This window comes from Equus quagga, chromosome 3 (genome assembly GCF_021613505.1).
Source record: "Equus quagga isolate Etosha38 chromosome 3, UCLA_HA_Equagga_1.0, whole genome shotgun sequence".
Taxonomy (NCBI): Eukaryota; Metazoa; Chordata; class Mammalia; order Perissodactyla; family Equidae; genus Equus; species Equus quagga.
Window position 1 is genome coordinate 101,588,762 of NC_060269.1, and position 15,862 is coordinate 101,604,623.

Genomic DNA, 15,862 nt, shown 5'->3' on the forward strand with positions numbered 1-15,862 from the left:
GAAAGCAACCAAGTGAATCTTTTCAAAGGGCTGTGAGGTAAAGAGAATAAGCTAGTGAAACCAAAGACGTTCCCAAACAGCTCAAATTTATAGGAGGAAGCAGTTGGTAGTCGTAATCTTTCTAAACCCATATACATTCTACTGGGAAACGACTTAAGCTGAATGAGAGCAATGTTTTGCCATGTCCTTAGGTAAAAAGCGATGCTGATACTGAGGCTGATGCACAGTAAAAATCAAGCAGCATCAGTGGGCTCCCAAAAGGAAATGAAAGGGTGAGTCTTTCTACACAATTCTAATTGTTGAATCATTTCTTCAGCAAAAGATAAAGCTACACATTTCTGTACCCACATGAAGTGAAAATACTCTGAATATTTGTAAAATATTACTGGTACTGTGAGTAGACACCTTATGTTCTTGTTTCCATGCACAAAGTTAGAAACACAGTTAGGCTCAATAAATTTTTTTGGCATAAATTGTGAATTCGAACTGTAAATTTCAATATAAACCCAGATAGGTTTATTTGATTTTTATTTCCCCCCATTTTCTTTCTCTTAGCATGAAATATTTCTAACTCTTAAATGTGTATTAAATCCCTTGAAAACAAATTCCCAGAGAAGCTAAATTTTGAAGTCATTTGGATATACGAGGAAGGGACCTTTACATCACAACTTCTTGCTGGAATAAACTGGAAGCATACCAGCTTTAGGTCAAGGATACAGCTTGGCCCTTTTTTTCTTCTTTGCTGTTTTAGTAAACTTCTAGCAACAAAACAGACAGCCTCTTGAGATGACAAATATAGCAGTTGCCACACAGGCCAGCAGGAACCCAATCACATCCAAAGAGTGGTACTGGAAACACGTGAGGTCATGGGCTGCAACCCGAAGGTGTTTGGCTCCTTTGTGGCGCATGACAAACTCGATCCAGAAGACTGCTCGATCTAGAGGCTTCACTGGCTGATCATGTTGAATTCTTGATAATTTCATAGCATTCTCTTTATATCTAAACGAGAAACACAAAGATAGCAACATTGAAAGGAAGTTTGTTTGTCTAAGCATACCAATCCCATTAATGATTTTTGAAGTGTCATACATATTATTCAAAATAAATGCTATAGGATTGCAGAAGTTAGTAAATCTTTATTTGGATCGCATAGAAAGTTTGGCTTTTAAATAGGAATTTTCCAATTGAAAAATATTTTAAAAAGTAAAAAAGGAAGGGCAGGTGAGAAAATTATATCTTTTCTAGCAGAAAAAATGATACAAGCCATTCCAAGCGCTGTAAGGCAGAGGGCGGAAATGCAATTTTAGCATGATGCTTTTTTAATTTTTCAAGGAGACCAGTATCTTGGAGGATGAAATGCCTCTTCACTAGTCCCTGTGTTTTTACTCTTCTACTTATACTGTCTATTTTCCATCGTGTAACCAGAATGATTCTTTTCAAACACATGTCAGCCTATTACACTTCCCTGCTCAGAATTTCAACCTGGCTTCTCATCTCATTCTGAATAAACTCTAAATCTCTTCTTTGGACCTCAGGACCTCCATGGACAGAGCCCTGGCTCCCTCTTCTCCTATCACTTTGTCCCATGCACACTCTGTTGTAGACTGATTGGCCTTCTAGCTGTTCACTGAAGCTGCCCAAAGTTTTCCCACCTCAGTGCCTTTGCACTTTGTGTCCCCTCTGTCCCTCCGCTGGAGCACTCTTCCCTGCAACACCCCAAGCCTTGCTTCTCCCTTTCGAGGGAAGTCTTTGGCTCAGAGTTCCATCTCAGGGAGGCTTTTCCTGGCCACATTCTGACAGCACTCATGGGCATTTCTTCTATTGTTTTTTGTGAATTGTGCTTTCTACCATGTAGGTATTTTTAAACATGTTATATATTCTAAAATAAACATTTAAGTATGAAACATATGAAAGCTGCACATTTCCTAAGTAAGCAGCTCCAAATTCAAAATTAGCTAGAAAATTATGACAAGGTAAAACACTAATCTAACTGCTCTCCAGATCATCACTTAGACAATCATAAGCTCCCGAGAATCACTTCCTCCTTGTGGGCACTTTCAGCCACTGCTATCTTCCCCAAATTAAACACTAGCATGATTTCTAATGTCCCAGAGTAGTTTTGCTCATGTATATACTGGAATCATATAGTGTCTACTCATTCGTGTCTGTCTTTTATGTAGCAATCGTTGGTTAATTCCATTGTTGTATAGTATTCCTTTGAGTGACAATACCATAAATTATTTATTCATTCTTTGATCAATAGATATTTGGGCTGTTAACAGTTTTCTGGCTATTATGACTAATGCAGTTATAATTCTTGTATATGTCTTTTGGTTTGCATACTTATACTTTTTTCTTTTTAAAGATTTGTGCCTGAGCTAACATCTGTTGCCAATCTCTTTTTTTCCTTCTTTCTTCTTCTTCTCCCCAAAGGCCCCCAGTACATAGTTGTATATTCTAGTTGTAGGTCCTTCTGTTCGTGCTGTGTGACACACTGCCTCAGAATGGCTTGATGAGCAGTGCCATGTCTGTGCCCAGGATCCAAATTTGCAAAACCCTGGGCTGCCAAGGCAGAGCGCGCAAACTTAACCACTTGGCCTCGGGGCTGGCCCCTATACATTTTTGTTAGTCATATATCTAGGACTGGAATTGCTGAGAGAATAGTGCATGTATGTTTGGGTCTCATTGATATTACTAAACAGTTTTTTAAAGTTTTTTATTAATTCATCTTCCAACCAGTAGTGCGCGAGAGTTCCTATTTCTCCACATCCTTGTCAAAGACTTGGTTGTATCAGTCTTTCTAAAGTTTAGCTCTTCTGATGAATTAATAGGAGGTTCTAATTTACATTTTCCTGAGGACTAATTAAGAGCATAAAGCTGTATATTTTTTGCCAGTGATATAATATTCGTTGTAGGTTTCTTTTTAGATAATCATTATCAGATTAAGGAAGTTTCTTTCTAGTTTGCAAAAGGTTGAACTTTTTGAATATGATGAACAGATGTTGACTTTTATCAAAAATTTCTTTAACCATTGAAATGGTCATGATATTTTTCTCTTTCATGTTGAAAATTTATTGTATTATGCTGATTGATTTTTCAAACATTTCAGCAAACTTTCAATCCTGGAATAAACCTAAACCTATTTTGGTCACGATGTTTTATTCTTTTTTAAATGTACTCTATTTAGTGACCCAATATTTGATTTCAGAAAGGAATTTTTTTCAAATTTTCTTTTCCTGTAATGTTCTTGTCTTATTTTTATAGGCCTCAGAAAATGACTTGAAAAGTATTAAATATGTTTGACATTATCTAGAAGAGTTTACGTAAACTTGGTGATATTTCTTTCTTAAGTATTTGGAAGTATTCACAGGTGAAGGCATCTGGGCTAGGAGTTTCCTGTGTTGGAAGTTTTAACAAAGACTAAATTGAAAGTTTTAATAGCTTTAACAAACATTCAATTTCTTTTCTCTTTTTTTTGTCAGGAAGATTGGCTCTGAGCTAAAATCTGTTGCCAATTTTCCTAGTTTTTCTTTTTTTTGCTTAATGAAGATTATTGCTGAGCTAACTTCTGTGCCAATCTTCCTCTATTTTATGTAGGATGCTACCACAGGGTGGCTTGACAAGTGGTGCTAGGTCCATGCCCAGGATCGGAACCTGCAAACTCTGGGGCACCAAACCAGAGTGCACAAACTTAACTACTATGCCACTGAACTGGCCCCTCAATTTCTTTAATGGATATGAGGCAAATCAAATTTTCAATTTGTCCTGGGGTGATTTTTTTGTACAATTGTGTTTTATAATATTTTGTTCATTATATAGAATTTTGTTCATATAGTTGCACCTAATACACTGTTAGGAGAAATTTTAATGTCCAATAGCTCTAGATTAATGTCATTTCTTTATTCTTGATATTGGTAATTTGTACCTGCTTTATTTCTTTGTTGATCCAAGTTGCCAGGATTTTATAAATTTTGTTGGTCTATTTAAAGAGCCAGTTTTTGGACTCATTGATCGTCCTCATTTTATGTTTGTATTATATTGATTCATTTCCCTATTGTATTCATTTCTTCCTTATACATTGGTTTAATTTGCTCTTGTTTACCTCAGATCTTGAAACAGAAGCTAAGATCATTGTTTATTAGACTTTTTACCTTTGGCATACATGTGAATTTTAAGATCCAAGATTCCATTTGGGTATAACTTTTGTTGCATTCCACAAACCTTGATACCTTTAATTTTCCTGATCATTTTGTTAGATGTATTAAAATTTCCATTATGCTTTTGTCATTGACTCTGAATTATTAGAATAAAATTGCTTAATTTCCAAAATTTAGATTAAAAATTTTTTGGTGATTTCTAACCAAATTCCACTACAACCAGACAATTTACTTTGTATGAGTTCAGTCTTTTCAGATTTTCTGAGTCTTGCTTTATAGACAAACATATGGCCAATTCTGGTATTTTATTACATATGCTTTTTTTTTTTTTCCTGAGGAAGATTAGCTCTGAGCTAACATTTGCCAATCTTTCTCTTTTTTCTGAGGAAGGCTGGCCTTGAGATAGCATCCATGTCCATCTTCCTCTCCTTTATATGTGGGATGCCTACCACAGCATGGCTTGCCACGTGGTGCCACGTCCACACTCAGGATCTGAACTGGTGAACCCCGGGCCACTGACGCAGAACATGCACACTTAACCACTGCACCACCGGGCTGACCCCCACATATGCTTTTGAAAAATGTGTACTTCCAGTTTATCTGTCTATCTATCTATCTATCAATCAATCAATCTATCTATCTATCATCTATCTATCTTACCTAGGGGTATGAAGTCATGGAGACTGACTAAGGAGTATAAGCTTTCTTTTTGGTGTGATGAAAAAGTTCTAAAATTAGATTATGATGATGTGGTGAAGGTTTCATAACTCTGCAAACATAATGAATATACTTGAATTTTACAGTTTAAGGAGGACAACTTTATGTTAAGTAAATTTTATCTCCTTTTATAACGTATTAAAATAATTATATTAATAAAAAAATTAGGGGAATATTTCTATAGTTTTAAAACTTTTAAGTAATTAATTGAAATATTTCCAGATATTTTTTCACATTCATCAGTTTTTCCTTCTGTGGATTCAGTCACATTTTTTTTTTAAAGATTGTATTTTTTTCCTTTTTCTCCCCAAAACCCCCAGTACATAGTTGTATATTCTTAGTTGTGGGTCCTTCTAGTTGTGCTATGTGGGATACCGCCTCAGCATGGCCCGATGAGTGGTGCCATGTCCGTGCCCAGGATTTGAACCAGTGAAACTGTAGGCTGCTGCAGCGGAGCACTCAAACTTAACCATTCAGCCACAGGGTTGTCCCCCAGCCACATTTTTAAAAATGTGTGCCTCTTACAATAAGCTATATAACTTAAATTTTTTTTTGCTTAGAAAATTGTTGAACTAATTGGTTACTCATTAAATCTATAGAATTAAAATGAAATTTTGAAATAACTGACTGCTTGAATGTAAAAGTGAATTTTAGATTGGTGATGCCATTTTAATTATTTAAAATTAGCCTCTTAATAATAGGACATATATATATATTCACTGCTGAAAAGAGAACCTATCTATAAATACTGCCTGGTTAAAAAAAAATGCTATACTCATGAAGGGTCATTAATGACAGTCTTTAATGCATTGAGCAAATCTGTACTTGACATTGTGTTCAAGTCCAATCTAACAGCTGCTCCCTTGGCCACCATGTGAGCAATATTATCAGGTTGATCAACAAACATGGGGAGTCCCACCATGGGAATCCAATGGTAAATGGCTTCATAGGTGCATTGCCACCACCGTGAGTGACAAAAGCTTTGGTTTTTGGATGATGTAAGAAAGAGATCAAAGAAAACAGTAAATTCTGAGTCCCATGTGTAAAAATAGAAATTGACAGTATAAGCCAGTAAAGAAGGCAGCATTTTCTGCACAGGATTACTATGCTCATGGGATCGTATAAACATTTGTGGATTTCCAAAGGAAGTCTGTCTAAGGAAAAGAGAAAAAGGGTTACATTGAAGGAGATGTTAGTGTAGAGTTGTTTGTCCGATAGACAAGTGTGGAAGTGAATGAAGATTCAAAGAACTTTGCATTCAAAATCATGGCGGTGAAGAAACATTGTCTCAATTGTATAGAGAGGGATCCAATCTGAAAATGTGTGGAGAATCTCAGGAAGTGTTTGGACATAAAGGACAAATGATGAATGAGTTGAACACAAGGTGTTTTGTGTCCTATTGGGTGTACTTTATTTTGTAGGCAGCGTGAGTCACTGAAAGTCCATAGGAAAGGAGTAATGTTTTCTTATATTTTTTAGGAAATGCATTACAACATCAATGAGAAAGATAGACTGGAGAAGAAGAGCATGGAGCTGATAAGACCTATCAAGAAGCAATAGAAAATTTATGGTTAAGAGAGAATTAGCACATGATTGTTGAAGTTTTCAAAACCAAATGTTGCATTACACTGGTGTTCCATTGTTTTTCTTGATATTTCCTCTCAGTAGGATTTTATTTGTTTGCCACAGTCTTACCAAGAAGATCATTCTGTGGGATCCAATTGAAGAGTTGAGTATTGCGTCCTAAGGTACCTGGTTTCTTTCCACTGAATCTCCAAACAACCTATTAAGATGAAGAAAATGCTCTACACCATGAGAAAGATCACATAAGCATAGAGTATTTTTGAAATTAAAGTCTAGCAAGGAGTCTTTTCCAGCTCCCTCCCATTAACAAATTTGGATATTTTTGCCCAGAAATGTTAACATATGAGTGCTATCAAATAGTTTAAAAAATCAAAGTACCAAAAATCTGGGTACCTATTTATCAACTATCTTTCTGTAGAGTTTGCTACAAATTATTAGTTTATTATTCACTGTTATTAGTTATAAAGAGCTGAGGGAAATTAGTTTGTAAATGACACTTTAATATTAAAAGCTTTAAGGGATAACTCAGGACTTTAGTGTAAACACAACATTAACTGCAATTTCTGCAATTTTATTTCAAGTGACTATCTCATATAAGAAACTTGTGGTTTTAATCTAGGAAAGGCTTTGCTTGCTTAGCATTTTCTGAGCAGAATACATGAGGATTTGCTTATGTTCACTTTCTCCATAAAGCATTTTGATGGAAAGTTATACCTTTCTATTTTATATCGTCAGCAATATCATACTTTATTCTACTTAGGACAGAGGGTTAAAGTCCCTTCTTCTATAGAGGGAATATCAAATAATTTAGATTACGTATTGCAAGAACATTGCTTGCTATAATCTTTGAAGTAGGAATCTTCCAAGGCCTTATTTCAGTTTTTTCCCCCAGAAAGGGATTAACAATGGACTTATCCATCCATAGTTTTACATATTTTTTTTTACAAAAGTAGGAACTGCAGAATTAATAATAGGACAAGGGATAAAATTTTTTTAAAAGGTCTTTAATTTTCATTGACCATAATAAGCTAAAATAGGCAAATTAGCAGCTTATGATGTTAAGAGATCTACTTGCATTTTATAAAATAGAAAACACTAATTTAGAATGCCTCATGTATCAAAGATGCTGCAACCAGACATAGTGACTGATACTGAAATTCTCACTTCTAAGTGAGATGAAATCCCAAGGAATCCTAGGTTAGTGGGGCAACTTTTTAAAAGAATAGCAGGTGGCTGTCTATTACCTGTCATGGCAGTCAGCCTGATCTCAGGTTCTCTGCGATAAAAATATTGTGGATTGTTAGGGGCCAGTTTAGATCATGCCTGAAGGTGGAAAGTAGTCCACAACCAGTGAGAGAGCTCAGATGGATCTTGTAGTTTCATTAAAATATCTATAGCATTTTACAGGAGGGAGCACTTCTGGACTTATCTCTATGTTAAACCTGACTCTGCGCAGGCTTTCCCAGTTTTTGCCTCTCTCTTTCCCCCCACCTTTGAGAAAGCAGTTGATAATCCAGTTTGTCAGAACAGTATTTGGATTAGACCAAGTTTTTAATGGGCAGGAATAAGAGCACTTAAAGTCAGAGCCCGTGTCCCTTCCTTCCTATTGCCCTTTCTGCTTTAACAGGAGACAAAGCCTGGCCCTCTGGGCCTGCTCTTCAATCTATCCCCACTATTCAATGCCAAGGGGAATCAGGAGGGCCAGGCTTCTCTCTTGTTCGTTCACATAGGGTTAGTTTTAAGATATATACTGTATTTATCTTAGGAGAAGGGGGAGCAGGAACAGGAGGAAGGGTCTGAATCTTTATTCTCCAACTCAACCTTTTAGAAAATTCTACTTTGACTATTGAGTGTTTATGCAGCTACCAATTGAACTATGATTTGATGCCTCTCTGATGCTCATAATTTCATAATCTCTGAGGAGATGTTTTTGGAGAAGCTTTGATTTGTGGGGTAAAATTTGGGCATTCTTGCTGTGTTACCTGCATACTATTATCATAATAGGAGCAAAACCTTACACAGAGTCTCTAATATATAAATATCTCAGAGAGCATAATGAAACTTAAAGTGGAATATTTAAGCAAATGTGTCCTCTCTGCACTATTTTAGAATTTGACTTCAAATAAAAACAGAGATACAAGTTCATTTTGATCTAATTGCATTATGAAATTTTTACTCCTTTCTAGTAACCATTTTAATGAACCCACTCTACAGATTGTAAAGAGACTTACTCAATTACTTGTTCAGCATAAATGCAACTTATCAGAACTTCTGTGGAATCTGAGCAAGGGCCGATGCAATCATGTTAGCCTTTTCTTCTGGAAGGTTTTGGACCATTGACCATAAACTAAATGCTACAATGCCATCTTCTCCAGAGCTCTGCACAAACTCTTCAATTTCCTGAAAAGAGATAGTTCATGGTAATATGAAAGGGCATCAGTGCAGAGAGATTTTTTTTATTTCATTTGTTCTTTTTTTTAGTTTGCTTGAAGGAAATGAATACATACATTCCTAAACAGAGTAGAATTCTTAGAATAGTCTCATCTTCTAACATGCTAAACCATTAAATCCTTTTAGAAGGAGATGTGTGATATGAAATCCAATTTCTTTCCCAAATGTATATCATTGATTTCTAGGCAAATATGGTTCTTTTTTTTTATCAATTCCCAGCAAGTGATTACAATACAGAGGAAGTGTCCTTTGAGAACCTTTCCCACTATGGCAACATAGGTTTAATTTTCTTATGTGAGTACTAAAAACCATATAATTTCTATTCCATGCATTAAACGTCACCAGGGCGAGACATTTTTTTCTAATTCTGTGTTAAACGTTACTGAGACCTAGCAACAGTATCTTAGTTATTTGTCCCAGGATTACATGATCGTGCCCAACTAAATTAGTTTACTCATTAAAACACATAGCTTGCTTACCAAGATAAGAATTAACACCTCACCTACCTTTGTCCAGCAATCCAAAGTTATATCATAAACTTTGCTCACTTACAACCAACTGCTTACTTTACAAAGCCGTCCATGTATCACAAACCCAGGCCCCAACACCTCGGAATTATCTTGACTTCCTTTTTCTGGAACAATAATAAAACCCAGTCTGGAAGGTGTTGTTCCCCCTTCCTGTAATAAGTCAAATAAACCTAGCTTCGTTTGATCAACAGTTTTGTTTTGTTTTTGGTGTTCGTTTGAGGAAGCAACAGATGACTAAAGAATTAAAAGAATCTAAATTCCTATCAGAATTCCTTGAATAAAGTGAAAGACCATTTGCAACTAGACTTCATGAATTTGTATGTCATTCTATGTCCAATATATTTGTTACTGAATTGTTACACTTTTCATCTTGGCAGTTTTTCAGGAAGTCTCTTTTGGTGTAGGCTTTCCTGATGATAAAGGCTACATGTAATGTGGCCTGATTATGAGGTTATATACGCTTGCTTTGGTATAAGAAGGAAAGTGCTTTTGTTAAGTCAGTTTTACGTACATAAATAAGACCTTCAATTTATTAGCCACAAAGTTTCCTGGAGTTTCAGATTCCCACTACATAACGGATCCCTAAATTTGAGCCTCCGCTAAGACTCTGATCTATTACTTGTTTTTCTGGTGATATTTCATTAACTGACTGGAAGATTTATGTATTTATGAAATAATTTTCCCTTTCATAAAGTCTCATATCCTTTTTTTTCTGGCACATGCTCTGCTAATATTGCGTGTGCTGTACTAAATTTCATCTCATATTAAGGAAATAGCTTTCCAAAACTTCCTGCAGTTTGTTTCTTCCAATTTTCATTCAAAGTCCTAATGAAAGTGCAATGACATGCATTAACATTATTTTTATATAGAGTTCTTCAGCCTGGGTACAAGTTTGTGTCTATCTTATCCTGGCCCAGATATTTCAAGGGAACTAAAGACATGACTGCTAATGAATGTGACCAATTTTGCTTGCAAACTATTTATTTCATGGGTTTTTACTCCTTGAGAGTGTGATTTAATGGGTAACATATTTAATCAGTGTGTATATGAACTAATTGAGATCCATGTCACAAAATGATTGAAAACCATCATTTATATTTCTAAATCTGTGGCATGTTGTACAGGTTAATATTAAATCAGGCATTTCCTCTCTAATATCTTACTTAATATATTTGTTTTCAAGCCATCTTGTGAGATTAGGCCATTTAAAACTTTGAAATAGAATTATATCTAATCCAGTTTATACTCCACTGAATGATTTTTAATGCCCACTATAGCTAATTCCAGAGAAAGGCTGATTTCAACAAACTGTGTTATCATGGTACAACGATCTCTGCTCTGTTTTGTGATATGAAGTTATTTGATCTCATGTATGATGAGATCAAATGCTAGAAAGCATTCAGAAATATCTTTGGAAATGATTTCAGGGGTTTGCCAGTGTACACTCATATATATACATATACATATCTCAGAAGGAGTCCCTCCAGTCTAGATACTGGTGAGGTTGTGTAAAGTTTCAAATAGATTTTAGCAGTTTCATCTGCTCACTTTGTTTTCTAAAATGAATTTCTTCAGTTAAAAGAGTCACTAGTAAAATTGAAATCACAATGGTTAATATCTATTAAGTACTATATTCCTGGCACTGTGTAAGGGCTTTACATATTTAGTCGATTCTTATTATTCTAGGCAGTGTTGTTTTATGAAGTTGCTGCAAACATGTTATTAGCAAATACTGAATCATTGCCGTCAGTGAACACAAGGTTAGTTTCCTGCAAGCTTCTTGTTACAACATTTTTACCATCTGATCAACTCACAGCCTTCTTTCATGTGTGTTTCTGCTTAAAGGCACCATATTTAATATATATTGTTTGATCTCATCAAGATGATGATGTAGGCGGACTCTGAACTCACCTCCTCCCATGAACAGAACCAGGTTCAACTATTCTTGGAAAAATTACCCTTGAGAGGGAACTGAAAACTGGATAAAAAGAACCCCCACCACAAGGGACAGTCCTGACTGAGGCAGAAGATGCAGAAAAATCCTTCTGGAGAGAAAAAAGCCACCTTTGTGAGCCACAGAGCTTGACTGCCAGGTGAGAGCAACCTTAAGGTAGGAAGCCTTCCCTGGAGGAGCAGGGACCAGAGCAAGTGTGTGTTAACACTATAAGCATACTTCAGACCCAGCACAACAGAGACAAGTGTCATAATACCTGGCTTTACTGGTTATTAACTACAATGAGGAATACCTCCAGAAAAGCTATCTGACAAAAGTAGAAAAACTTAGCTAATAAAGGGCCCATGCACTAACTTACCCTTCTCAGAAAGCAGCCTAAAAACATCAGAAAGAAAGGTGGACAGTCCTTTGGTGAAAAGGGACTCACCCAGCAGTTTCTGGCACATCTCAGTGAGAAGTGAAACCTCTCGGGAGGCAGAGACATTGGTGGCAGCCATTGTTGTGACTTTGTACAGGCATACTGACACAAATGCTGACAGATGCCATTGGCGTTCTTCCCCTGGCCTCTTAGCCCAGGGATCTACCACAATCACTAAGGCACCGATTTCATCCAGCTCTGCCAGGGCAGGCAGCCTGCCATAGGGACTGGGACTACCCAACAGCAAGCCCTCAGGCTATTTGTCAGCCTGCATAGATTGGGTGCCTGGATCCTCTGCAGGCAGGTATGTCTTCCTTTCTGGGGCAGGACCTGTGCGAGGAGCAGGCAAAGTGTGGGGCCTCTGCAGTGGGGTGACTGGCTATGCTTCAAGGGGTCGGGAAGTGTACATGGGACAGGACTGTGCTGAAGGTGTGTGTGAACCTGTGAGGGGGTTGGGGCTTATCAGTAGCAAACGACCTCTGCTTCACAAACAGCCACAAAGGGGATTGAAACCACATGATAAAGCCTGAAACAATTGGGTTCTTCCATGTCTGGGCCAAGCCCCAATCAGCTGCAATCCTAAGAGAGCTGACAAGAGCCTTGCAGGTCTAAGGCCTATAGCAATTGTATGTCCCATTGCCTAGCAAGCAGCAACACTGGGTGCCTACTCACTTAAAATGAAAAAATGTAACAGGAATGTGCTATTAGACCTTTTAGCCAATAGTGCTGTGGCTCCCCAGCCCTATTTACAAACTGTCAAACAGTGCAGGAAAGCCTAGACTCTCTGCATACTTGCAGTGAGAGCAAACTTTCTGCAGCAGAAGGACACACATAGCCCACACAGGGGTCACTCATGGAACATTTTACTGGTGATGAGAGGGAAGCACACTGCTGGGCCTCAAAAAGCGTTTCTGACATAAGGCCACATCTCCAAATCAAGAGACATAGCTGACCCATCTAACACATAGATATAAGCATAGAGAAAGAGGAAAAATGAGGAGGCAAAGGAACACATTTCGAGCAAGAAACCAGGACAAAACTCCAGAAAAAGAACTCAATGAAGCACAAATAGGCAATCTACTTGACAAAGAGTTCAAACAAAAACTCATAAGGATGCTCACTGATCTTGGGAGAAGACTGGATGAACACAGTGACAACATCAACAAAGAAGTGGAAAATGTAGAAAAGAACCAATCAGAAATGAAGACTACATCACTAGAGGGACTCACTAGCAGAGTAGATAATACAGAAGAACAGATCAGCAAGCCAGATGAAAGACTACAGGAAATCACCCAAGCTGAAAAGATAAAAGAAAAACGAATTAGAAAGAACAAGAACAGTCTAAGGGAAATCTGGGACAATATTAAGCACACTAACATTTGTAATATAGGTGTCCAGGAGGATAAGAGAGAAAAAGGGGCAGAGAATATATTTGAAGAAATAATAGCTGAAAATTTTCTTACCCTAAGGAAGGAAACAGACATCCAAGTCCAGGAAGCACAGAGAGCACCAAATAAGATAAACTCAAAATGCCCACACCAAGACACATTATAATTAAGATGTCCAAAATTAAAGATAAAGAAAGAATCCTAAAAGCTGCAAGAGAAAGGCAACAAGTGACATACAAAGGAAACCCCATAAGACTATCAGCTGGCTTCTCAGCAGAAACTCTACAGCCTAGAAGAGAGTGGCATGATATACTTAAAGTGCTGAAAGGAAAAAACTTACAGACAAGAATACTCTACCAGAAAAGCTTATCACTCAGAATGGAAGGAGAGATAAAGAGTTTCCCAGACAAGCAAAAATTAAAGGAGCTTAGCACCAAGAAACCAGGTCTACTAGAAATACTAAAAGTATTTAAGTGGGAGAGAGAAGACCAAAAATAGATATGATTTCAAAACACAAAATGTAGGAGGAGAGTGTGAAAGAATAAGACGTTTAGCAAGAGGTCAAACTAAAGAGACTATCAACTCGTAATAGATTGCTATATACATAGAAGATTCTATCTGGACCTCATAGTAATCACAAACAAGAATCTATACTAAATACTCAAATGAGTAAGAGAAAGGAAATCAAACGTTTTAATAAAGAAAGCCATCAAAACACAAGGGAAGAGAGCAAGAGCAGAAGAAAGGAAAAGAGAAGAACTACTAAAACAGCCAGAAAAAACGTAACAAAATGGCATTAAATGCATATTTATCAATAGCTACCTTAAATGTCAATAGACTTCGTGCTCCAATCAAAAGGCATACAGTGGCCAACTGGTCAAAAGCAAGACCTATATATGTGCTGCATACAAGAGACACTCTTCAGACCTAAAGACACTGACAACCTAAAAGTGAAGGGATGGAAAAAAGATACTCAATGCAAATGGCAAAGAAAAGACAGTTGAGGTAGCAATACTTATATCAGACAAAAAGACTTTGAAATAAAAACTGAAACAAGAGGTAAAGAAGGGCATTACATAATGATAAAAGGAACATCCAAGAAGAGGACTTAACAGTTGCAAATATCTATGCACCCAACATAGGAAAACCTAAATATGTAAAGAAAATATTAACAGACATAAAAAGAGAAATAGACAGTAACAAAATAAGAGTAGGGGACTTTAATACTCCACTTACCTGAATGGATAGGTCATCCTAACAGAAGTTCAATAAGGAAACATTGGCCTTAAATGATACATTTGACCAGAAGGATTTAGTAGATGTATATAGAACATTCCATGTAAAACCAGAGAATACACATTATTTTCAATTGCACATGTAGCATTCTCCTGGATCAATCAAATATTAGGCCACAAAATAAGTCTCAAAAAACTTAAGGAGATTGAGATAATATCAAGCATCTTTTCTGACCACAAAACTATGAAACTAGAAATCAACTAGAGGAAGAAAATCAGAAAAGCCAAAAATATATGGAAAGTAAACAAAATGCTACTGAACAATTATTGGGTCAATGAAGAAATCAAAGAGAAATCAAAAAATAACTGGAGACAAATGAAAATAAAAATATGACATGGCAAAATCTATGTGTATGGAAAAAGCAGTTCTAAGAGGGAAGTTTATAGCAATTCAAGCCTACCTCAACAACAAGAAGAATCCCAAATGAACAATCTAAGAGTGCACTTAAAGGAACTGAAAAAAGAAGAACAAACAAAGCCCAAAATCAGCATAAGGAAGGAAATAATGAAAAGCAGAGCAGAAATTAATGAAAAGCAGAGCAGAAATAAATGAAAATAAGACTGAAAAATCAATAGAAAAAATCAAAGAAACCAAGAGCTGGTTCTTTGAAAACATAAAGTAAACATAACTGCCAAACCCTTAGCTAGACTCACCAAGAACAAAAGTGAGAAGCCTCAAATAAATAAAATCAGAAATGAAAAAGGAGAAATTACAATGGACACCTTAGAAATACAAACGAATATAAGAGAATACTAGGAAAAGCTATACGTCAACAAACTGGATAATCTAGAAGAAATGGATAAATTCTTAGAATCACACAACCTTCCAAAACTGGATCAAGAAGAAGTGTAGAACTTGAATAGACCGATGACCAGCAGGAAGATAGAAACAGTAATCCAAAACCTCTGAAAAAGTAAAAGTCCAGGACCAGATGGCTTCCCTGGTGAATTCTAGGAAACATTCAAAGAAGACTTAATACCTATCCTTCTCAAACTATTCCAAAAATTTGAAGAGGAGGAGAGGCTTCCTAACTCTTCTACGAAGCCAACATTATCCTGATACCAAAACCAGACAAAAACAACAGAAAAAGAGAAAATTACAGGCCAATATCACTGACAAACATTGATGCAAAAATTCTCAACAAAACAGTAGCAAATAGAATACAATAATACATTAAAAAGATCATATACTATGGTCAAGTGGGTTTTATTCCAGGGATGCAGAGATGGTTCAACATCCACAAATCAATCACTGTGATACATCACATTAACAAAATGAAGAATAAAATCACATGATCATCCCAATAGATGCAGAGAAAGCATTTGACAAGATACAGCATCCATTTATGATAAAAACTCTAAATAAAA

General features: G+C 36.4%; 1 pseudogene; it reads right to left on the reverse strand.

Annotated features, from left to right (window-relative positions):
* Positions 1-758: 758 nt before the first annotated feature.
* LOC124236811 (UDP-glucuronosyltransferase 2B31-like) overlaps positions 759-15,862 on the reverse strand; it is a 37,648-nt pseudogene continuing 22,544 nt past the window's right edge.